General features: G+C 48.4%; 1 long non-coding RNA gene across 1 annotated transcript; it reads right to left on the bottom strand.

The window, feature by feature from the left end:
- Positions 1–18,500: 18,500 nt before the first annotated feature.
- LOC142766901 (uncharacterized) lies at positions 18,501–19,754 on the bottom strand. Its single transcript, XR_012884647.1, has 2 exons — positions 19,629–19,754; positions 18,501–18,844 (listed from the first exon to the last, which is right to left on the bottom strand). It is a non-coding gene; the product is annotated as an uncharacterized LOC142766901 (long non-coding RNA).
- Positions 19,755–25,507: the final 5,753 nt, after the last annotated feature.

Genomic DNA, 25,507 nt, shown 5'->3' with positions numbered 1-25,507 from the left:
GTTTTTCACCTTTCTACCTGGTGTTTGGCCGTCATCCAACTTTACCTTTCGACACCATCTTTCCGACAGCCGTCGACTTTACGACTGAATACACCCGTGATGCTATCACCAGGGCTCGCAAAGCACGAGAAGTTGCTCGTCAGCGCCTTTTAGCATCGCAAGATCACCAGCGGCATCGTTACGACTCACATCACCGCCAAATTTCCTTTACACCAGGTTCTCTTGTGCTATTGTGGACTCCGACTAGACGCGTCGGACTTTCTGAAAAACTGCTTTCCCGGTACTCGGGACCCTACCGCGTATTGCGCCAGGTGACAGATGTGACATACGAGATAGCCCCGCTCGAGTCTTCCTCCGCCTCCGCTTCGCTGTCTACAGACATTGTCCACGTATCCCGCCTTAAGCTTTACCACTCGGCAACACAATAGAAAGCACCGAGACGGTGCTTCAGCACCCGGGGGTTATGTTACGAGACAATGCCCCACTTAAACAGTGAGATAGGCGCTGAGGAAGACGAGGTGACTTGTGTGTGCGCGCGCTCTCTCTTGTTCGCCATCTTGGCTTGCGCGTTGGCGCTGTGTAAATATATTTTAAAACGCCTAGTTTCCCTTGTGCCTTCACGCAACAATATATATATATATATATATATATATATATATATATATAGTGGAAGTAATAATTCAATGGGCCAGTTAGTCTTCGTGAAGGTATGGGACATGGCACAACGGGAGTGTTGTCAACAAGGATTAATATATTTATTTCGCAACAGTTTCTGGAGGGGTCCTCCCTTCATCAGGGAATGAGTTATACTGACATGAACTTCCAAACTTCGTTGCTGCCGCGTCCCTCTCGCCTTGAAAGATGTTTGCGAGAGTGAGAGAGAACTAAAAAAAGAAAGAAAAAAAGAAGAAAATAAGAGAAGAAAAAAGACGAAAAGAAAAAAAAGAAAAAAGAAAAAGAAGCAAAAGAAAGAAAGTAAAAAAGAGGAAGAACCACTGTCAAAACTGAGAACGAAACCAAATGTCCGTGTACGTCCACATCCTGTTGTTATCCCGTGCTAGTCAGTTCTCGACGTGTGTCGGGCCACCCGAGATTGTCGCCGCGGTGGCGGAAGGGGTCCGTGACGGCGTGCGTAAAGAAAGGGTTTCCCCTTAATGGGTCAGTCGGCTCTTTACCTTTCATCTTCGTCCGTTTCCCTTCAATGGTCATCAAGTGGTAGGGGAACCTAAACACTTTGTATGTGCATGTGAAAAAAAAAGAAAAAAAGGAAAAAAAGAAGAGAAAAACAAAAGCAAGAAAGGACAGTGTACCCGTACGAGTCAGCCAGAAAAAACAAGCATGGTCTCTAGCTATCAATCTTTGTCACCAATTTCCTCCTGGCTTACTTCTCGGAGGCAGCAGAGTCTTCCGGGGTCCTCGTTGATGCCGGCTACTAATGTTCGAAATTTGAAAATAAAACATGCCTCACGCTGTTGGCGCTCGCGCCGATTTGTGAAACCGGACTGCAAAAGAGTTACGCTGATCTTTTCAAAACTGTGGTTTGGCAGGCGCAGATGTCTAGATAAAGGTAGCTTCGGCAGCGAAGTGGCGTGGTACCTGTGATTATTGAACCGCAGCCGAAGTGGCGTGTCTGTTTGGCCGATATATTCTTGTCCGCAGATGTTGCAATGTAGCATGCATATTACGTTACTGGAGTCACAGTTAAGGCTTCCAGTTATGCAGAATTTGAAATCTGAGAAGTTCGCTTTTGATTCACGTGTTGTGACCATCAGTGGGCATACCTTGCATCGAGCTTTTCCGCAGGGATGGCACCCTGATTGAATTTTGGGGGTTTTTGTTTTTGCTCTGACAAGAATGTACTTCAGATTTTTATCCCTGCGGTACACCACGTGAGGGGGCTTCGCGAAAATAGAAGTTAGTCGTTTGCTTTGCCTGATTATGTTGAAATGGCGGGAAAGTATGTTGTTGATTCGTGGCACTGATGAAGAGTAAGTTAGTACAAGGTTCGTTTGGGAAGTCGTTTTAGATACTCTGGTTGGTCCCTTAATTATATCATTCCTGTTCACGTCGCGAGCACATAGTATGGCATCGTCCATAATGTCTTCTCGATAATTTTGTTTCAATAAGGAATGCTTTAGGTGTTCTGCGTGTCTCTCAAATTTCCGCATATCGCTGCATATTCTTCAGTACCGGTAGGCCTGAGAATATGGAATACCCGTTTTGCGATGCTTTGGGTGGCTGCTGTTGAATTGTAGGTACATCTGACGGTCTGTAGGCTTTTTGTAAAGGTCTGTTGACAAACGATCATTTTTTTCACCGTGACAGTGACGTCCAAGAAGTAAATGCTAGATTTGGAAATTTTGTGCGTGGATTTAATTGACGGGTGGCAGTTGTTAAAATCCTCTATGGAGCGGAAAAAACTTCCCTCATCGTGGTTCCATATCATAAAATTATCGTCTTAGTATCTTCTGTATTAGAAAGGTTTCAAGGCGCGTCCCTCAATGAATTGGATTTCAAATGAAGCCATAAAGCTCCTCTCGATGTTTGGGGCTATATTCGTGCCCTTTGCAGTGCCACTGACCTGAAGGAAATGCTTGCCATTGAACTCAAAGTGTTTATAATTTAGTACAAGTTCAAGAAGTGTAAACAGTACCTCGCCACTTACACTAGTTGATGAGTCAGAGTTTACATATTCAGAAACCATAGCTGCTATTCCGTCATGGTGGGGTATGTTGGTGTACAGTGAGCAGACGTCCATGGTCACCAGAAAACTATCGCCTGGGATGTCGAGACTTGAAGCTTTGCAGATGCAGTGGTTTGTGTCCTTTAGGTAATAGGGAAAATTTGGGGGGATGTTTTTTATTAAGGAATTGATGAATTCTGATATATTTTCTGTTGATGTGCTGTTACTGGATACTATCGGACGTTTCGGATTGCCTGCATTGTGTATTTTGGGGAGCAAATAGAATCGACCGGGAACAGAATGGGCCGGTAATATTGCTTTTAACATTTTGCCGGTAATTTTCTCGTCCCGGCGGAGATTATTTAGGGTTAATTTTATCTCCCTTTCAAATTCGGGAGTCAGGTCCATTGGAAGTTCTTTGTAGAATTTTGTGTCTAATAGTTGTCGTTCCCCTTCCTTTAAGTAGTCCGACGTGTTTAGAATTACTATGCAGCCCCCTTTATCAGCCGGTTTGATGGTAATTTTAGTGCTTTTTCATAGTTCATCGAGTGCCCTTCGTTCTGACTTTGATATGTTGTTTCGAGATGGCCGATTTTTTTTTCATACGCTCTGATGATATATTTTTGAACTGTTGATATTGCCACGTTCCATTTCCCAAGTTTTGTTATCGTTCCGAAACACCACACGATTCTCGGCGCAAACCGCGCCTGCAGGTTTCGAGAAGGTTCCGGACTGTAGTAGATCATTTCGATAAGATCACGCCCATTGTGCGAACGGTACACATTGTTCTGGAACCTACGCCACCGCCAGCGATAACGCTAGAACTTTCGACGGCAAGGGTATAAATGCCGACGCGCTTCGCCGCTTGTCAGTTGTTGATCGAAGGCCGACGCTGCGTTCACCGCTATCAGTCCGAGACTGCTATCTGTGCAAGACTGCTGCTGTAATTAGACTTTCCCTTTACCGGGCACAGGTTCACCCAAACAAACAGTTAAATCCCAACACGAAGTTTCCTGTCTTCGGCCACATCACCACCCCGTGACATCTGGTGGAGGTGCTGCTTCGTTCATGTACCGGACGCCCCCGTCAAGCCGTGAACCCAGCCCCCGTCGCGGAGAAGACACCGACGCCAACCAAGAGCAGCGAACGAGCCGCCGACAGCAAGGTCTCCCACCGGAGTACGGCCTTCTACAAGACAAGGCGCGGAAGACCAAGACCATGACCTCGACTGCAGCGACAATGACAACCGGAGCGTCCCAGCCCGCGATCGTCTTTCATCAACCCAGGGAACCACCAACGTTCCATGGCTCATCGTTTGAAGACCCGGAAACCTGGCTAGAAACATACGACCGTTTGGCCGCCCTCAACCACTGGGACAACGAAAAAAAGCTCCGTCGTGTGTACTTCTACCTGGAAGACACCGCAAGGACCTGGCTAGAGAATCAGGAGTCCACGCTCCGAACGTGGGATATCTTCTGCGGCGCATTTCTGCAAACGTTCGCGAGCGTCGCTCGCAAAGAGAGGGCCGCTGCTCTACTCGAGACCCGGGTTCAGCTACCAAATGAAAAGGTTGGAATTTTCACAGAGGAGATGACCCGCCTATTCCGTCACGCTGACCCAGAAATGCCTGAGGAAAAGAAAGTTCGTTTCCTCATGCGAGGGGTCAAACAGGAGCTCTTCGCGGGACTAATGAGGAATCCACCGAACACCGTCCAAGAACTTGTATCCGAGGCAACCACCATCGAAAAAACGCTGGACATGCGCACCAGACAGTATAAGCGTCGCCTGACTCCAGAATGCGCTGCTGCTCAAGCCAGTGACTCCGACGACCTGCGTGAAACGATCCGAGCGATCGTGCGGGAAGATCTGCGCAAACTGTTGCCTTCGGCGCAGCCTCAAGTGGATTCGATCGCCGACATTGTGCGAGAAAAAGCCCGGCTATCGCTTCGGATTCCCGAAACACCGCTGCCCGAGCCAGAAACTATGAGCTACGCCGCTGCAGTGCGCCACAACACTCCTCCCCTTCCACGCCAAAACGCCGCCCCGTCGCACTTCCGTCGCCAGACGCCGCCACCACCCCCACCGACGTCCTACCGTTCCCCAGCGGGCCAGCGCAGTGCACCGAGGAAAACGGACGTTTGGCGTGCACCTGAACACCGCCCGCTCTGCTACCACTGCGGCGAGGCCGGGCACACATACCGCCGTTGCCAGTACCGACAGATGGGACTGCGTGGCTTCGCCGTCAATGCACCGCGTCCGCAGCCAGGAGATCGGCCACGTGACATCGCCGACTACCTGGCAGGAACTCAATGGACACCACGAAGTCCTTCACGTTCGCCGTCGCCCAGCCGCCGCATGTCACCGCACCTCCGGCAGTACTCTGGCCTAACGCGGGGCCGGTCTCCTAGCCCGTATCCGGGAAACTAAGGGCAGCAACCGATGGAGGTGCGGTTGCTGTGCGACGAACTACCGAAGATCCTCCGACGACGACGACGCCGCGACGGAGCTTTTTGAACACAACACCAATCAGGCAAAGCCCTGAAGGCAAAAGCTCACTTACCGAAGGTGGCCGGACGACGCAACATGGAAGCAGCGGAACTTGCCGACGCAGCCGTGACCCGACGCCACGCCCTAACTGTAATGCGAGACGGCGAACTAGCGACCTCGACGTTGTTATCGACGGCCACAGTGTGACTGCTCTCGTCGATACTGGAGCCGACTATTCTGTCATCAGTGGGTCATTCACCGCAAAGTTAAAGAAAGTTAGGACAGCTTGGAAAGGCCCTGAAATCCGCACAGCTGGAGGTCATCTCGTGACGCCTGCAGGAATCTGCACAGTGAGAGTCACCATTAACAGCCGTATTTATCCTACAGACTTCGTAGTCCTACAGCGTTGCTCGAGAGATGTCATCCTTGGCATGGACTTCTTATGCCTCCATGGTGCTGTCATCAACCTAAAAACAAGGTCGATAACGTTATCCACAGAAGAAGCACTACCGCCGCGCACGCCGTCAGGACACCATGCCTTGAATGTGCTGGAAGAACAAGTCACAATTCCGCCTCGCTCAAGCGTCATTATTTCAGTCGGCCCTCCTAAATCACCTGACTTGGAAGGCGTCGTTGAAGGCAGTCAGCATCTGTTGGTCACCCGAAATATTTGCGTCGCAAGAGGAATTGCAGATCTGCGGGGAGGCAAAGCAACGGTTATGCTCACGAATTTCAGCAATGAGTACAAACATGTGAACAAAGGAACAACGGTCGCATACATCGAAGAAATTGTCGAAGCCACCAGTGCTTTCGCCCTCGCCGATTCTGCGGAACCTGTTCAGAGGAACCAAGCCCCTCCCATAGCTTTCGACGTCAATCCCAGACTTCCGAACGATAAGCAAGAACAGCTCAAGGCCCTGCTCCTACAATACAAAGATTGCTTTTCGTCGTCATCGAAAATTCGGCAGACCCCAATCACGAAACATCGAATCATAACCGAAGAAAATGCCAGACCACTCCGTCAGAGTCCGTACAGGGTTTCGACGCGAGAACGTGAGGCCATGAAGAGACAAGTTGATGAAATGCTGCGAGATGACATTATCCAGCCGTCCAAGAGTCCGTGGGCATCCCCCGTGGTGTTAGTGAAGAAAAAGGATGAGACCCTACGTTTCTGCGTCGATTGTCGCCGCCTGAACAAAATCGCAAGACAGGACGTGTATCCTCTCCCACGAATAGACGATGCACTTGATCGGCTCCATAACGCCAAGTACTTCTCGTCAATGGACCTTAAGACTGGCTATTGGCAAATCGAAGTCGACGAAAGAGACCGAGAGAAGACGGCGTTTATAACACTGGATGGCCTCTTCGAGCTTAAGGTGATGCCCTTCGGCCTTTGCTCAGCGCCTGCAACTTTTCAACGCGTTATGGATACAGTACTGGCAGGATTGAAGTGGCAGACTTGCCTTGTGTACTTGAACGACGTCGTCGTGTTTTCCTCGAGTTTCGACGAGCATCTTCGGCGCCTTGACGCTGTACTTCAAGCCATCAAGGCGTCCGGACTCACACTGAAGCCAGAAAAGTGCAGATTTGCGTATGAGGAGCTCTTGTTTCTGAAGCACGTTATCAGCAAGTCTGGAGTTCGTCCCGATCCACGGAAAACAGCCGCCATCGCCGACTTCCCGCCGCCCACCGACAAGAAGGCCGTGCGCCGATTTCTGAGCCTGTGCACCTATTATAGGCGGTTCGTGAAAAACTTCGCCCGCATCGCCGATCCTCTCACTAACCTTACCAAGGCCGACGTGGTGTTCAAGTGGGAAACGCCACAGGAACACGCTTTCCAGGAGCTTAAACATCGCCTCCAGACGCCTCCGTTACTTGCCCATTTCGACGAATTCGCCGAAACAGAAATACATACTGACGCAAGCAGCGTAGGTCTTGGCGCCGTTCTAGTGCAGAGGGCTGACTGACTTGAAAGGGTTATTAGTAACGCCAGCCGGTCGCTATACAAAGCAGAAGCAAATTATTCCACAACAGAAAAGGAGTGCCTCGCCATCATCTGGGCTACGTCGGAATTTCGCCCCTACCTCTACGGCAGGCCCTTCAAAGTTGTGAGCGACCACCACGCCTTGTGTTGGCTAGCCACCTTGAAGGACCCTTCGGGTCGCCTCGCACGGTGGAGCCTGAGACTTCAAGAATATGACATTACTGTCATTTACAAGTCCGGCAAAAAACACTCCGACGCTGACTGTCTCTCTCGTGCGCCTGCCAACCAACCGCTACCCGACGACCCGGATGACGACTACTTCTTGGGAACGATAACTACCGATGACTTCGCTGAACGACAGCGGGCCGACCCGGAACTTAAGGCCCTAATAGAATACCTCGAAGGCAGGACCGCCGAAGTTCCGAAGGTATTCAAGCGCGCACTTGCGTCGTTCTGTCTACGAAACGGTCTTCTACAAAAGAAAAACTTTTCACCGCTTCGAGCTAAGTACCTCCTTGTGGTGCCTTCAGCTCGGCGACCGGAACTCCTGCAGGCCCTGCACGACGATCCGACGGCAGGGCACCTCGGTGTTTCCCGCACGCTCGCGAGGATACAAGAAAGGTACTACTGGCCACGTCTTACCACCGACGTCACTCGTTATGTGAGGACATGCCGGGACTGTCAGCGACGCAAGACACCGCCGACAAGGCCAGCGGGACTTCTGCAGCCAATTGATCCACCTTGCCGACCTTTTCAGCTGATTGGTATGGACCTACTGGGGCCGTTCTCGACGTCGGCGTTTGGAAACAAGTGGATCGTGGTAGCTACCGACTACCTCACCCGCTACGCCGAGACAAAAGCCCTGCCAAAAGGCAGTGCATCCGAGGTAGCTAAGTTCTTCGTCGAAAATATTGTCCTACGTCACGGCGCCCCAGAGGTCCTTATCACCTACAGAGGAACGGCATTCACTGCCGACTTAACTCAAGCGATCTTGGCATACAGCCAAACAAACCACCGCCGGACGACAGCGTACCACCCAAAGACCAACGGCCTCACCGAGCGGCTTAACACGACGATCGCCGACATGCTGTCAACGTACGTCGATGTCGAACACAAGACGTGGGACGCCATTCTTCCGTATGTGACCTTCGCATACAACACGGCGGTGCAGGAGACGACGCAGATATCTCCATACAAATTGGTCTACGGAAGGAGCCCGGCAACGACGCTCGATGCCATGTTACCCAACGTCACCGACGAAGCAAACCTCGATGTGAGCGAGTACCTTCAACGCGCCGAAGAAGCCCGAGAACTTGCGCGTCTCCGTATCAAGAATCAACAGACGACCGACAGCCACCGTTACAACCTTCGACGACGCTTCGTGGAATACCAGCCCGGTGAACGTGTTTGGGTGTGGACGCCGATACGCCGACGTGGACTAAGTGAAAAGCTTCTGCGACGGTACGTCGGACCGTACAAGGTGGTTCGACGTCTCGGCCCACTTGATTACGCGGTTGTCCCCGACGGCATCACGAACTCTCAACGACGCCGATCGCGACCTGAAGTCGTCCATGTCACGCGCCTCAAGCCGTGTCGTGCACGTTAACAAACTGAAACAGTGTGTTTTGTAATATTGTTGTATTGTAATTTATTCATTGTACTTTCTTGCATTATTATTGTACCTTCATCTTTAGTTAAAGCATCGGGACGATGCCTTTTTTTTCAAAGGGGGGCAATGCCACGTTCCATTTCCCAAGTTTTGTTATCGTTCCGAAACACCACACGATTCTCGGCGCAAACCGCGCCTGCAGGTTTCGAGAAGGTTCCGGACTGTAGTAGATCATTTCGATAAGATCACGCCCATTGTGCGAACGGTACAGATTGTTTTAGAACCTACGTCACCGCCAGCGATAACGCTAGAATTTTCGACGGCAAGGGTATAAATGCCGACGCGGTTCGCCGCTTGTCAGTTGTTGATCGAAGGCCGACGCTGCGTTCGCCGCTATCAGTCCGAGACTGCTATCTGTGCAAGACTGCTGCTGTAGTTAGACTTTCCCTTTACCGGGCACAGGTTCGCCCAAATAAACAGTTAAATCCCAACACGAAGTTTCCTGTCTTCGGCCACATCACGACCCCGTGACAATATATACATATCGAGGTGTTTGTTACTCTGCTCACCTGGACACCATGATTTGTCACCACCAATGAATCTATTCTCGTCCGTACAGTCCTTGCGATCATGAAAGTATTCACGGAGGCAGAGATTACGCGCAAAGTTATCGAGGTCTTGATTGATTGATATGTGGGGCTTAATGTCCCAAAACCACTATATGATTATGAGAGACGCCGTAGTGGAGGGCTCCGGAAATTTAGACCACCTGGGGTTCTTTAACGTGCACCGAAATCTGAGCACACGGGCCTACAACATTTCTGCCTCCATCGGAAATGCAGCCGCCGCAGCCGGGATTTGAACCCGCGCCCTGCTGGTCAGCAGCCGAGTACCTTAGCCACTAGACCACCGCGGCGGGGCAATATCGAGGTCTTGGAACAGTTCAAATTCATTGAATCTAGTGGATGGTGGACAAAAGGTTAAGCCTCTCGACAAAAGTTGAAGCTGAGCGGGTGTGAGCGTTGTGTTGGGCAGATTGAGGACATTTTTCCCTTAAGTTTCTGGCTGCTTTTTGCTATCACGTGGCATGGGAGTGTCAGCGTCATATTCGAGCGTAAGGCTGTTTTGATTAGGATTACACTGTAGTTTTGAGTTCCCATTTTTCTCCTCAAAGTTAGGTTGTGGTACGGGTGGTCCCTGGCGTTCTTGTACGGCCTCATTCCTATTTTCCTGCTGCACAGCAGTGGAGCTTCTGCAGTCCCGATTGCATTTTCTATCTTTTACTACTGAAATTTCGCCTTTCTTTTTTAGTTCATATCTTTCCAGTTCTCTTGCCTCATGGTCTCCGAGATTAGATACGAATTTCCGCGTGGCCTCGGTGACACTGTATTCGGCGGCCTTATGCTCACTAGGGTCTGCAATGACCCGAGTCATTTGCAAGGACGCTTCTATTAATATTTTTTCCCACTTCCCCCTTTTTGCTTCACTTAGTGTAGACATTGAGGTGTTGCAGGCTAGGCGGAGGCCCTTAGGTGAAATTTCATGAGATATTTGATTAGTTGTTCCGCGTGTTTTTCGTATTGCACCCGTTTTTCACTGATTTTCCTAATCGATAGAAATGAATGGGACCATGCGTGTTTAAGACTTCCCGTACCTTTTGTTTCCCCGTGTCGTTTGGAAGCCGCCGCCTTGGTCTTCGCCGCATTCGTCCACCTGGTGTTGTAAGGCCTCGCTGGTGGGAGTGGCGACGTCGTCACTGCTGGGACCCTGGATGGCTCTTTGGGTCCCTCGGCTCCCTGTTGTTGAGTGGGTTTGGCACTGGAGTTTGTCGTGCAAGCAGTTGCCGCCGATCTCTGACTCACTGGTGGGACTCGCTGGCTCGCTTGCCTCGCTGGTGGTAGTGGCGACATCGTCACTGCTGGGGCCCTGAATGGCTCTGTGTGTCGCTCGGCTCCTTGTTGTTGAGGGGGCTTGGCACTGGAGTTTTCCGTGCAAGCGATTGCCGCCGATCTCCATGCCGCCGACGTCCATCGCAGCTGCACCCTCGTGTGCTGTGCCAGCAGCGCGACTCCCTCGAAGCTTGCATGTAAGCCGTCAGAGCAGCCAGGAAGCGGCGCAGCGGGAGTGTTGAGAAACCATGTTCGACGTAATAGATGCCTGCTCCCAACAACCAGTGGTGGCAGAGACGGCGGGCCTCTCTGCTGAATCGTTGTACCTCCATATTAAACCGATTCATTGATCGCCAGTTCGAGTCCCGCCGTCGGCGATTGGGTGCGCGAGGTAGTGGCAGACTAAGAGGCAGTGTCTTGATGTTCGGGCGCATCTGCCTCATTCGTTTCAAAGCCTCCCTCAACTAATCCAGTTATCTTGAAGAGCTAGTCTTCAGGATGTCCGTGGTGCCCACTTTTGGGAAATAAATATATTTATCCTTGTTCACAACGCTCCCGTTGTGCCATATCCTATATATATATATATATATATATATATATATATATATATATATATATATATATATATATATATATATATTGCAAGAAAAATTATAGTGGAAGAAAACGTTGCTGACATGCTTAAACGGGAAAGAAAGTCACCGGCACTTATGTGTCGAAGAGAGCGTGGCAGTACAGGAACCCAGCGCTGACCGTCAGGGTGATACATATGGCGGTAGAGAATCCCATTGTCCAGCTTTAAGTGCAGAAAATGACAATGAAGTCACGCGTTTGGTGGATGAGAAACTCCGGTAAGGTGGTTCATCATGCGTCTGCAGTATGAATCGGACCGCTGGCGGGAAATAAATGTTGGCTCGTCGTCCGAAAAGGGTTGCCTTATTGATGCGAGCGTATGAACTTTGGTAGATGAGGCGGTTGAGTTCTCCTTAACGCTGATATGGGTAGTTGGAAGCGGACAACGAGATAAAGCGTCAGCGTCTTGGTGTTTTCTACCTGACTTGTAAGTTATGTCAAAGTCGTACTCCTGCAAGCGTAGTATCCACCGACCCAAGCGTCCGGACAAGTTCTTCAGTGTAGAAAGCCAGCATAAGGAATGGTGGTCTGTAACGATTGTGAAGTGACGGTCGTGGAGACAGGGACGGAACTTCTGCACCCACCAAACCACAGCCAAACACTTTTACTCAGTTATCGTGTAGTTCTTTTCGACAGGAGTGAGTACCCGACTGGCATATGCAACAACTTTATTAGGGGAAAACTTGTCACGTTGTAGAAAAACTGCTCTTATACCAAGGCCGCTAGCATCGGTATGGAAAATAGTCGGTGCGGCTTCGTTAAAGTGGCAGAGCAGAGGTTCAGACGTGAGGGCCCACTTCAACAGGTCGAATGCCATTTGACATACTTGATACTACGGAAAGGGGACGTTGGAAGCAAGTAGCTGGTGTAATGGAGCGGCAATTGAAGTGAAGTTCTGGATAAACAGGCGAAAATATGAGTAGAAGCCAAGTAAACTGCGAAGCTCCTTCAGTCTTTAGGGACGCGGAAAAAGAAGGACTGCAGAAATCTTGTCAGGGTCAGGCTGGATGCCATCTTTGCTAACGACGTGTCCTAAGACCTTGATAGATTTGCTAGCGAAAGAGCATTTCTTAGTGTTTATTTGGAGCCCAGCGCCAGCAAGGCACGTCAGAAGTTCATCCAATTGTTTTAAGTGCTTAGGAAACGTTGACGAAAAGATAATGTTGTCCAGGTCGCAAAGGCAACTTTTCCATTTCAGGCCGCGCCGCACAGTATCCATCACGCGCTCAAAAGGCGCGAGTGCGTTGCACAGCCCGAAAGGCATCACGTTGAATTCATATAGCCCGTCGGGGGTTGCGAACGCCGTTTTCTCCTTCTCGTCTTCATGCATAGGAATCTGCCAGTACCCAGAACGCAAGTTAATGCTTGAAGAGAATTCCGTGCCTTGTAGGGAATCAAGGGCATCGTCAATGCGTGGTATAGGGTACACGTCTTTGTGGGTGATCTTATTGAGCGCCCGGTAGTTCACGGAAAAAGCACTGACCCCCCTTTTTAGGGACCAAAACAATAGGAGATGACCAAGGGCTAGATGAGGGACGGATGATTTCCCGTTTAGGCATGTCAGCAACGTTTTCATCTATAATTTTCTTTCAGCTAGAGACACGCTGTAGGGTCGGCGGTGTATCATAGATGTCCCAACTGTTTGAATTCGATGTGCTACGGTGTAGTATTAGTGCGGCCCAGCTTAGACTAGCAACTGTCGAAATAATTTGCGTGTTTCTGCAACAATGCGAGCAGCTGCTGCCTTTGTGAATGTGTCAAGTCGCTGCTGAGAGCAGTGGTAAAGGCGGAGGAGGAAACATGCTCACAGAGGGAAGGGTCTTTGGATGCGACGGCCTGAAGTGGCATGACAAATACAGGCTCGAAGTCCGCAACACGAGCCACAGTAGTGCCCTGTGGCAGGAAGATCTTCTCCGGCGTAGAGTTTACTGCGGTGACAAGAGCCCTTCCAAACACGAACGACACCGGACGGAATAAGTATTCCTTTACGAACGCAAAGTGGTGACGGTGAGACCAATACATCAACCTGATAGATGTCGTTGAACGTAATGCTGACAATTTGCCCTTGTATTGGTGGCATTTCAATGTGTTTCGCAGCCACCAGATGAAGAGGCTTCTGATTGTCGTCGTCAAGCATGTAGTCGGTGTCAGTGAGGTGAACGACGCGTTGTCTACAATGAATCGCCGCGGAAGCAGATGATAGAAAGTCCCACCCTAAAATTAGTCGGTGAGAGCAGCGGGACAGGACAGCAAACTGGACATGATGGCGGATTCCGTCGATGAAAACGTGCACAGTACAAAACGCGGAAGGGCGAATTACGTTTCTCTGGGCAGCAACTAACGTGGGGTCATCGTAAGGTGTCATTATTTTCCTTAAATGTTCACACAAATCAGCACGTATCACAGACAATGTCGCACCTGTGTCCACCAAAGCATAGACTCGCACTCCTTTCACTTCCACAAAAACCATGTTACACGGGCCTGATGGAGGAATTTCAGTTCTGAATCTGTATGCAGTTTTTCCTCGAAAAACTGCATCATTTAGTTTTCCGAATGAATATCAGAGGAGAATGAAGCGAGCCGAAGTAGAGAAGTGGAACGGCGGAAGGGCGAAGGCGAGCCACGTCTCGTGTTTCGGCTCTTCCGCGGTGTATTCGATGTCGGAGGAGATGGAGACCAGTGCGGGGGAGACGAATAACGCCGACCTTGATAAGACGCCCCAGTGTACAAATCCCGTTTGCGCATTTTGTTCCGACGCTCATCTTGTTGGCGCTTTCGGCAGAAACGAGATATGTGGCCGCGATAGCCACAGAAGTAGCAGACAGGGCGGGACGAGTGCCACAGTGGGGAGTAGAAGGCGTTTGGGACACCTGAAGAAAGCGCGGTCATGTGGGCCGAAGAAGGGTCAGGGGGCACGGTATGGTAGTTCACCGGTGGAGCGGCAGCAACTGACGCGTAAGATGGCAGCGGCAATATCTCGTGTGCGCCGCTGGGAGGCACGGTAGCGATTTGAGGGTAGGTGGATATGGGGTGAGAAGTAGGTGGCTGTACGGGCGTAGAGCCGGTAAGAGATGTAAGTTACTCCCTGATGATGTCACGCAAGGGCACTCCCGAAGACTGTATAGGACGCGGTGTAGGAGGTGTGAAGTTCATAGACCACAATTCTTCGCGTATAATGTCCCAGATGAGGTCCCGTGGATGGCCATGAGGCGTGGAGTGGTGGTCGCCGATGCCCGGTTGAAGACGAACGGAGTTCAGCGCATCAAGCCGCTGGCAGGTCGTCACGACATGAGTCATGGTATCTGGGTTTTGCACAGCGAGGGCAATAAAGGCAACAGGCCCAATGCCTTTCAATAAGTGGCGCACTTTGTCCGATTCCGGCATGGATTGATTGACACGCCGGCACAGCGCGAGGCGATCCTCGAAGTATGACGTGTACAATTCACCGGGATGTTGTCGGCAAGTATCGAGTGTCCTCTTCGCGACGGCAGATTCAATGTCCGGTGTCTCAAAAACGTGTCGCAGCTGCTGCTGGAATGTATTCCAGTCGGGTAAGTCAACGACGTGGTTAAAATACCATGTCTCCGCGACTCTGGTAAGATAAAAAGGGACGTAACGCAGTTTGGTGGCCTCGTCCCACCTATTAGCGGCACTTACGCGGTCGTAGTCATCGAGTCAGTCTTCTACGTCTTCTTCACAGAGACCAGCGAAGAGCGGAGTTCCCGCTGTTGTCCGTGTATGTAAGTAGGAGGGGCAGCTTTCGGCGGTGCGTGGTTGATGAAATCATCGCTCGCAGGCTCAGTCTGGGACATGCTGCCTGACAGTGAGTGCAAGCGGCGGCCTGAACGAAGCTCCAGTGGGTAGAGCGGGCTGCGGGAGGTCAGAGGCCGAAAAATCCACCTCCACCAGGTTTGAAGTCTTGGTAGTCTTGGTTGCGTCAGCGGTTATTCGAGGAAAGACCTCGCAAAACGACCGGGCAGAGCCAGTACACAGAATATGACGATGGTGATGGCGCAGAGTGGCAATGAGGTCAAAGAGACAAGCGGATGATGGTGATTGTGATCATGCAGGGATGAGAACGATGTAACAAACGCCCACACACACACACTATATATATATATATATATATATATATATATATATATATATATATATATATATATTGTGGGCATTCCTTTTTACTACAATATATATAAGAGAAAGACGTGTATACTTAAGGCTCGTTTTCTCGTGTTCTGACACATTAATAATGTAATCTAACTGACAATAATGCCAAAGAAAGTATACGGGAAATGATTAAACTAAACTATAATGGAAATGTGAAGAAAGCAATGTGGGTGAAAAGATAACTTGGCCTGGGCAGGAACCGATATATATCAGTGCTCAAGCGAAGTGGACGAGCGAACGAAGAAGTCGCAGCTTTACCGCAAGGCGAAGCAACGAATGGGATAGGATTAAATTGTAAGGTCACGCGAAGAATAGCTAGCAGATCGCAACGTGTCCCGTGTTCTTCTCGCACAAATAACAGACGAAACGTACTCACAGGTATAGATGAACGCGAATATGGGTCTCAGTTGTCACTTACTTCGCTGTGTCTGAAACGCGCGCTCTTTTCGCCAACTGAGGCTGTGCAACGGTGTCAGGGACCTTTGTGTGCCCGGTGACTGCAACTGAATTGTTGCGGTGAAAGCCAAAGGCCAGCCAAGACGTACGATCCTCCCCACCACGAGATAAGGACACGGAAGAGAGCGTCCACCCTTGCCCCCTCACCGCGGGGCAAAGTACACGTGGGAGATGAGAGTTCATACCACCGCGTCGTGACAACGTGGTGACGCGCGCTCATTGCGCCATCTTCCTGGTAATGCTAGAAACACGATAGTCCCTCCACCCCCCGAGATGCCCGTTACCAGGGCTAAGGGTTAGATATAAATAGCTTGCCGTTTGAACTTTGAAGGACGTGCACCTCCGTGGCTCAGTGGTTAACGCCTCACATTCACGACCCTAAAGTCCCACGTTCGATTCCGCGTGCCGCAGGCTTTTTCTCGATTTCTTCTCTCTTGTGTTTTCATATATTTAGATACGTATTCATATACGGTGCGTGACCAGGACGCCGATGCTGGCGGAAAAATACAGCCGAGATGTTCATATAGTTGCTATCGCAATAAAACGATGTTTTATTGCCGACGTTATGGCTGGGTATCGGCCTTAGTCAGGGCATACACGCACATGACTGTAATGCGTGTCTTAAATAAGGACGTGGCACGGGGGGCCCCGCATTTTGCATATTCATTGGTAAGAGACAGAGAATAAGGCATGCGCATCATTTAGTATGGTGATAGCATAGATGGCGGATTAGCAGTGCATACTGAAAATGTCACAAGTTGAATAAAATCAATCATAAATCACAGATAGTATGTAGCTTCTTTGAAGTACCACGAAACATACAATGAATAAATAATCTATACAATGTAGATAAGTCGCATTTGTTTGCAAAGAAATGTACAATGCCTAAATATCAGTGTTTACGTCACAGTAGGGAGCAAGTATACATGCGCCTTATGGTCACCTAACTAATTGGGGTGATGTCACTAAAGCTTCTCTCGAAGAAGCAAACAAACATAAATGCGGTTCACGATGAATTGACTTATCTGTTTTACTGCTGCGCTGTCAAACGTTTGTGTAGTCACGTCGTACAATTAAGTGCTCCTTTCCTTCGCACATTATACCATACAAGTGAGAAGGTGGTCGTCATGGCGAGGAACTTCCAGCATGTCGAAGCGTTCCGCTAGGTGGCACGACAGTTTTAGCAGGGACGCAAATTCGTCGTGAGGCTCAAGTAGAGAAGCTGGGCCTCAAGAAACCGCTTCGTTGGCATCGGGCTGCTCGCGGGGTCAAGCGAGGAGGCGCTACGCTTCCTGTACCAACTCTAACTGTGGGCTGCAGAAAACAAGCTCTCCGGCGAGGCCAGGACCGTGCGGGCTCTTTCAGGCCGAAACCAACCACAGTGAGGATGGCCTGGTTTTCGATGTCAGCACAGCCCAGCGTCCCTGTCATAGCAGTGACGTCTTCATGAATGCCATCATCAGCGTCGCCTATGGCCAGTGTTGCCACTTCCACCTATATTGAGTGGATTTGGTTATCTTTTTTTTTTTCGCTGACGCTCTTGTATGGTTTACTATTGGCGGGTCGCCTTTTCAGGCTTATTTGCATTTTTCAGCAAACAGAGTTGTTTAATTGGTGATCACGTTCTCCATTAGCGTGTTTGTTGATGACAGTAAGTACTTGAGTCTTACAGAAATGCTGGAGCAATCGACAATCAACGCTAATCATGCAATGACAAACTTACATAATACCGTATAGTAACTGCGCTGCAGACAATGTTAAAAATGACTTATGTGCTTTTGCTCGTACATGCGCGTATTAGCGCCGACAGAATTATTAGAGATTTCTTAAACTGCCCTTCTTATGTGAATCAGAGCTTCACAGAACCGCGAATTTGGCTTGATGGGTGGGATTCATATTTGGCGTCTCCTTTTTTTTTCGTCTACGTTTGTTGCGCTACGCCCCCAATAAATGAGAACTAACAAACTATATTTATGTCTATGAAAGTATAGGAGATGTAATTAGAAGTAATGTAATTTGTGAAAAAAGAAAAAGGGACCAAGAGATGATAACCTGTCGTGGGCAGGAACCGAACCTGTGACCTTCGAATAACGCGTCCGGCAAGTTTACCAGCCGAGCTTCCACGGCAGCTGTCCCCCTGTGTACTCTAAGGGGTATTTAAACGTGGGATCGGAGCTTCAGTCAGCGCCATCAGAAACCATGACGCTGAGTTCGGTCCGTGCCAACGGCAATTTATCGTTTCGTCCACTTTTCTGCATTTCATCTTTGCCACTTCGGCTCCTTTGCTGGCCCGCTGACCTGCTTAACGATTACTCACTAGTGTCGGTTAATTCGCTATAATCGATATTTCAAGCGCGTATTACGTGGCAATGTAGATTGTTCACCGAAGCGGACGTATAGTATTTTATAAAGCCAAAGTAGATTCTCAAATGTGTGTTGGGCTGATGTCTGTATGAACTGACGATATCTTGGAGTGAGGCGGCGATTCTCATGAGGAAATAAACTGCTGATCTGCTTAAAGTGATAGTAAAGGCGATGACAATGACAGCAGTTATGACGACTGCGATGACACAAAAAAATTCAGAGCACGCAAGCAGTGGTTGGATGGTTTATTCAGCGTAACGCTTTTCGCTTAACTGATTGACTCCTTCGTGTGCCGTCGTCACCGGGGGGGGGGGGGGCAGTATTAATACCTTACTACTCATTACTTATTTAACTGCACATGTCTTCACGAACGCAATCGGTGCAGCCACCAGGTTGCTTTCTGAAGAAACCATTTCCGCATACACATGTCACACCACTTTTCTCGCATGTCGATCGCCGATGCGTACCGCCGTTGAAACTGTCACGGCCGCAGTATTTCTCGTAGGTATCACGCGCTCCTTTTGGGCTCGTTACTTCCCGCTGGTTTCTTCCACAAATGGCAGAAGACTGAACTGCACAAAATGGTAAAACAAAACGTGGCACAGTTTGCAATAGTAAAGATGAGAACCGTATGTTCGCATCACCTTTTCACCCCCAAAACAGTTATGAGCTGTAATTTTAGTAATGCTTACTTGAAGTAATGCCAGGGTCTTGAGCCCACATCAGCTACCCGGCCGAAGTCACGAAATTTAGTTGGACCAAGTGCCGAAACAGTGAAACAGCGGCATGAGCAAGATGTCAGCTTACGTTACAACTTCACAGGCTAAGCTTTCCGATATGTCACGTACTGGGTCAGTTCCCGTATATGAGTCGGAACCATGGTGTTAGTTTTTAGGCCATGGTTATTCAAGATGAGGTGACCACATTTGGTGCTTTACGAAATAACATGTACAATACCGGTCACCACTAAGTAGCTCACGCGAACACATTGTTATTAATCACGAGAGACGAGAAAATCATCCTTCATTATTATAGCAATGTAACAAAAACTTGCGAAGTCACTTAAATTGTGGAATGAAGAATTTCATGTGCGCATCACATATTTGAGCTTCCTGTTCTGAACAATTGCTTTTATACATGGGTAAATAATTAAGGGGACAGTTTCCGCATGTATTACGCATATTACAATATTACACATACATATAGTTACCATATATTACGTATATGACACATACTACATTATCACACATATTGGCACAACAAAAATAGTAACAAATATTACAAGCACGCATTTGTGACAGTAGCATTAGGTTAACTAGCTACGCACTTATATTAATCAAGCGGGTGGATACTTACACCACGCGAAGGTCGTTTCGAAGACGACGAACGCCACAACAGCGATCAGAAACATTCTCTGCTTATTTTGGCCACGACGCAACATCTGTGAAATTTGGCAGCGAAAAATCTTGTATTCAAGTCTTTGAAGCGTGTTTCTTCACACCTGCGAGCTAAATTTTGCTAAAAAAATAAAAAATTGAGAATGACCTTCTATAGTTGAAGACCGATCACTTTTTCTTGCAGGACTTGCATATCGTATTGTGTTAAAAGTTCATTTTGCGCGAAAGAAGATCACGTGTAACCGGAGCATGAGGGCGATAACAGATTGCTTTAAAGATCAATAAAAAGGCAAACTACTTCTGCCGCAATAATAAATCATAGCTTCACAACACCGAAAACACATCCCTCTTGCCGCTTAAAGATCACTTGGCAAACGAAAGAACGTGCAAAATGAAAATCGGACTTCGTGCAGGGAATGAAATCCCATTTTTAATTTTTTTGAGGGGGGAGGGAGGAGGAACAAAGGAGAAAGCCTCAAATTGAGTAAACTTGGTGCATTGAAATTTCATTTAAGCAGGCGGGAGATGGCGTTTTTGGTTGGTATCCGCTAACTAGAGTATTAGTGAGATATACCAGCCAATGATACAAAGGAAAATGTAGCGGATGTTATTAGGAGTGATTGTAACGTAAATGTGAAGAAACGAAAATGGCAAAAAGATAGACTTGCCAGCAGCAGGAACCCAACCTGTGACCTTCGAATAGCGTCCGATGCTCTGCCACTGAGCTATATACGGAGGACGGCCATCCTCCTGTCCCCTTTAGAGGGTATTATGTTTGTTTAAACGTGAGAGCGTCTGTCAGCGCCGCCTGATGTGAATGCGTCGAGTGCGGAACAATCTTCTTGGCTGTCGGCGACGTGTATCACGAGAAATCATTACTATCTGGCAGCCGACAGCTCGTAATAGGGTAACTTATTTTTGATCGAAAGCTCGCGTTCCCCTGCACGGTCATTAACCCTCGTTTTCTTCGTTTTGCCTTGCGTCCTTAGTTTTTGCAGGAAACGAAACAACTGGCCCAACAACACGCTTTATTAAAGGGGCCCTGAGATGATCGCCCAATAAATTGTGGTGTTAGCGAGAAATAGAAGTCACCGATCTATCGCTCCTGTGGCAGTTGAAAAATGAGGCCCAGAAGTGTCCGGCTATAAACTACCACTAGTGCCCGCCATTTTTCTGTGTCTTGAAGATACGTCATGTACAACATGAGGGTAGCAGTCATCTTCTTTCAAAGTTTGAGCAGTTGCAGATCGTTCACTTTTAATAGCAAGCTGAAGGATACTGGAATAGCTCAATTGCACGCACAGCGGATCACGGAACGAAATCGTTCCACGGAATGGAGATGATTGCACATCAAGCTGCTTGTTAAGGGATTGCTCGCGGCTGCACCAGTGTTTCCTGACTGTCATAATCATAATAATACTGATAATGGGTGTTTAACGTCCAAAAACGACGATATGATTACGAGGGAGGCTGTAGTGGAGAGATTGAAGAATTTCGATCACCTGTTGTTCGTTAACGTGCACCTGAATCCAAGTACACGGGCCTCAAACATTCTCGCCTCCATCGAAAATGCACGCGCCTTACAAGTGGGATTTGATCCCACGACCTTCGTGTTTGCCGACTACCAGGAATCCCGCATTTTCTTATAAACGTATTCAATCGTGAATTGTGTGCTCGGCCAAGTATGCTTATGTCTCGCTCGCCAGCTCGTCTGTGAACGGAACAGAATTGACTCACATAACATAATTCAGGATAAAAAATACGGCGTCATGGCTCTTTCAAGCTATAGAAATGTCTGCGGCTCAAACCTCACGACAACTCGCCAACTTTTATTAGAGAACGCTTAGATATTCACCCAGCTCGAGTAGCCAATATAGAATGTCCACAACCAGGAATCGTATAGGCTTTTTAGGCTCATGTATAGGCCTGAGCTGGTCAGATGTCGATCGAATGAAGGGCAAACCAAGGCGGAGTGCTTTTTTCCTCACGCCCTGCCGCGATGGTCTAGTGGCTAAGGTACTCGCCTGCTGACCAGCAGATCGCGGGATCGAATCCCGGCTACGACAGCTGCATTTCTAATGGAGGCGAAAATGCTGTAGGCCCGTGTGCTCAGATTTGGATGTACGTTAAAGAACCCCAGGTGGTCTAAATTTCCGGAGCCCTCCACTACGGCGTCTCTCATAATCATATGGCGGTTTTGGGGCGTTAAACACCACATATCAATCAATCAATGCTTTTCTCCCCACATGATAAGTGTCATTCAAAAGAATGGCACTTATCATATGATGGTTTTGGGACGTTAAACTCCACTAATCATTCAAATCAAATCATGAATGACACTTCGCTTTCAACAGAAAGTAAGCACACTGAAGTATACGGAGCTGTCTAAAATGACAATTAGAATGTAACCTTTGCACTTCCATGGTCTTATAAGATATAAGCGAACAAAAAAAGCTGTTCTAGCTTAAAGCTTGTGACATTTGTTCTATCTTTTCCGTAAATTCAAACTCTGTAAGGCCTCATGTGTGTACGGGCTGACATATGCTGTGCATTTCATTTTTTTCGCTGAATGTCGGCGTGAACGGTGAATCAAGTAACATATCGCTGACACTTTGCCGTTTTCAAACATATAAAAAAGTGTGGGTAGAAGAATAGCAGGAGATGTATCGGGAAAATGACAGAAAGCTTTTTCTTTCCTTTCTTTTTTGTCTTTCTTTCTTTCTTTCTTTCTTTCTTTCTTTCTTTCTTTCTTTCTTTCTTACTTTTTTTCTTTCTTTCTTTCTTTCTTTCTTTCTTTCTTGCCTTCTTTCTTTTTTTTCTTACACACAGAGCCCTACACACAGAGCAACAATTCTTTTTATGCGGTGTTCCCTGAGTCGACGTTGTGTTTTTTGTACTACTTGTAACTCATTTATCACTTACACGAGACAGATTTATGCTCCTTATAGTAGATTACCGTGTACTCTAAATCGTTAACAAACTTCACAAACACACATGTGCATTGTTAACACATGTACATGTAACACATGTACATTAACACAATAACGTTAACAAATGTACATGTTAACAAATTAACTGAGAGAAACGAGAAAAAAAGGAAGGCAGGGAGGTTAACCAGATGCTAGTATCCGGTATGCTACCCTACACTGGGGTTGGGGAATAGGGGGTTGAAAGAGAAAGGGAGAGTTGAATAATAAATAAGAGAAAAACACCGACACACACGCACACACAAAATCAGTCCAGTCAGAGGAGTTCCGACCGGCCAGTAGTTTGCAAGAAGCTCAGTAGCGCTTGCACGGCTTTCTTTTGTGACGATGAGTCATGACGATGGCGCAGTATACTTTCTTCTGACAGCGGCTGGCACACATGTGCATTGGCAGCTGATGGCTGCGTGTAGCGCTTTAAGGTGTTCACAATATATTTTGAACACAACTTATAATTATTCGTTTGCTTGGTCCACCGGGACAGCTGTAAGACGTAGAGAAACATACATAAAGAGCGGACACTTCTGTAGGGCCCTACGGCCCAGCTACTGCGCTGCTTTCAGCGCCAGGAGTGGTTGGTGAGACCCGATAATTCCTTCACCATAAATAAATTAGCAATTTTTTTCCGACGCTGGGATTTGCACCCGTATCCTCATACTCCGAAAACGAGTGTCTTCACCACTAGTCTACTCACCCACGCTTCCGCGAGGGGAATGCATGTACAGCACATCTAAACCACATGAATGTGCCTCATTGTGCAAAACTAATGCAGAAAGACAACACTTTCCAGTCATACTTTACTGTATTATGTTGTAATGCATTAAATGTCCTCAGCGGGACATGAAGTTAAAGCGGATGTAGAAAACTGCACAAGTTAATAAAACTTCTTCTTCACAAAAAATTGATGTGAAGTTGCGCAATAGTTGTCCTCCTAAAGAGGCAGTTATATGTATTGAAATGGATGAAAAAGCGAGCAAGGGTGGGCCATCTATCAGCCAATCATTCTTTCTTGCTGGGCCGGGAATAGGCTCCAGTGGCCACTCTTAATATACTATATTTCTCTATGTCTAAGCTCTCCCATAGTTTTGTACTTCGTATTGTAAATCTTCGAACATTTATAACTGCCCAAGTTAATAAAATTTCTTCTTTACAAAAAATTGATGTGAAGTTGCGCAATAGTTGTCCTCCTAAAAAGGCAGTTATATGTATTAAAATGGAAGAAAAAAAATTGCCCGCAGCTTCCCTCGGGGGAACACTGAGGAGGATGCGGAGCATATAATTGGTTAACGGGGTGTTAAAGTGCGACTTACTTGGGTCGATGGCTAAATTGGTTAACGTGGTTGTGAAATGGGGTGTTAAATTGCGACTTACTTGGGTCGCTGGCTAAATTGGTTAACGTGGTTGTAGGAGGGGTGTTAAATGAGTGAACACGTACGACACGTATGCGAAAGGGCGGTGTTTATTTATTGCGACGAACTTTGAGCACGATGGCTTTTTGGTCGGTAAAGTGAAGAGTGAGTGGATCGGGCGGCAATCAACGACTGCTTGCACGTAGCACACACGACGTAGTCGGCATAGTCGGTGCCCTTTCCAAACGTACCGCAAAGAACCGACAACGCTTTGGAGTTGTTCTGAATGTTGCCGATCCGAGTTAAGTTGTTATCGAACCAAAGACGATCACACACCTTGCAGGTGTGGCCGAAGCTTCGGTCGAGGAAGTCGCGCTTGAAGCGAGCGTTGTGCGTGGCATACTGCTTGGCGCGCCACGCCGCTACCTCGGCGCGCTTGCGCTCGCGGGCAGCATCGGGATCGGCCTCTCGTCGCCGACACTTGCACTCGGCTTCCCGTTTTCGAAAGTACGGGTCCTCTTGTCGACGCTTACGTTTCAAAGCGGCCAAATCCGGTGCTGCTGCTCGACGCTGACGTCTCTCAGCGGCTTCACGTTCTCTAAGTTGAGAATCTTCCGCTCGACGCCGACGTTTACGTTCGGCGTCGCGAGCTCTTCTCCGCGCTGCCTTGTCTTCGGACGACGACTTGGTTGCGGCTCCGCCAACACTTTGGCCGGCGCTGGTCGAAGGGACGTCGATCATTGCGACCTCGGACGTCGACGCGCCGTACAAACCAACCGACGAGCGGCAACTGAGCGAGCGATTACCGACCTTGAGTATATATACAGCGCGACGGTGCATGCACTGTCAGCTGTCGAATGTTCGAGAAGGGGGAGAAGCGCAACGGCGCATGCGTGCGCGTCAGTTGCCGATGTTTTCGAAGCGCGACGGCGCATGCGCGCGCGTCAGCTGCCGATGTTCTGTGCACAGATGGTGGAGGAGTGAAGCGCGTGCGGTGTGTAGAGGAGGAAGGGATGCACAGATGGTGGAAGAAGGAGGAGGAAGCTTGCGGACGGCGCCGCACTACAAGCCTCGAGTATTAGATGCTCCGCATCTAAAAGCGAGCAAGGGTGGGCCATCTATCAGCCAATCATTCTTTCTTGCTGGGCCGGAAATAGGCTCCAGTGGCCACTCTTAATATACTATATTTCTCTAGGTCTAAGCTCTCCCATAGTTTTGTACTTCGTATTGTGAATCTTCGAACATTTATTCTACACACACGATCCCTCGAGGACGGTTTCCAGCTCTCCCATATTATAGTACCAAGTGCTCTGATTCGTTAACCACTTTTCCTAAACACATATGATGCTAAAATCTGTGAGTGGCGAACGTTTCGCTGAAGGATCAGTGAGAATGCAAATCATATTGCGTTTGTGGGCATCTGTGAAGGCGTACACAACGCGGCTTGAAGCAGGACGACTTTTTTTGCAATGTGAAAGAAGAAACAAATCAAGATGAACAAGAGC

This window comes from Rhipicephalus microplus, chromosome 7, assembly GCF_043290135.1.
Source record: "Rhipicephalus microplus isolate Deutch F79 chromosome 7, USDA_Rmic, whole genome shotgun sequence".
In the NCBI taxonomy this organism is placed as follows: Eukaryota; Metazoa; Arthropoda; class Arachnida; order Ixodida; family Ixodidae; genus Rhipicephalus; species Rhipicephalus microplus.
This window is presented reverse-complemented; position numbering and strand designations above follow the sequence as displayed.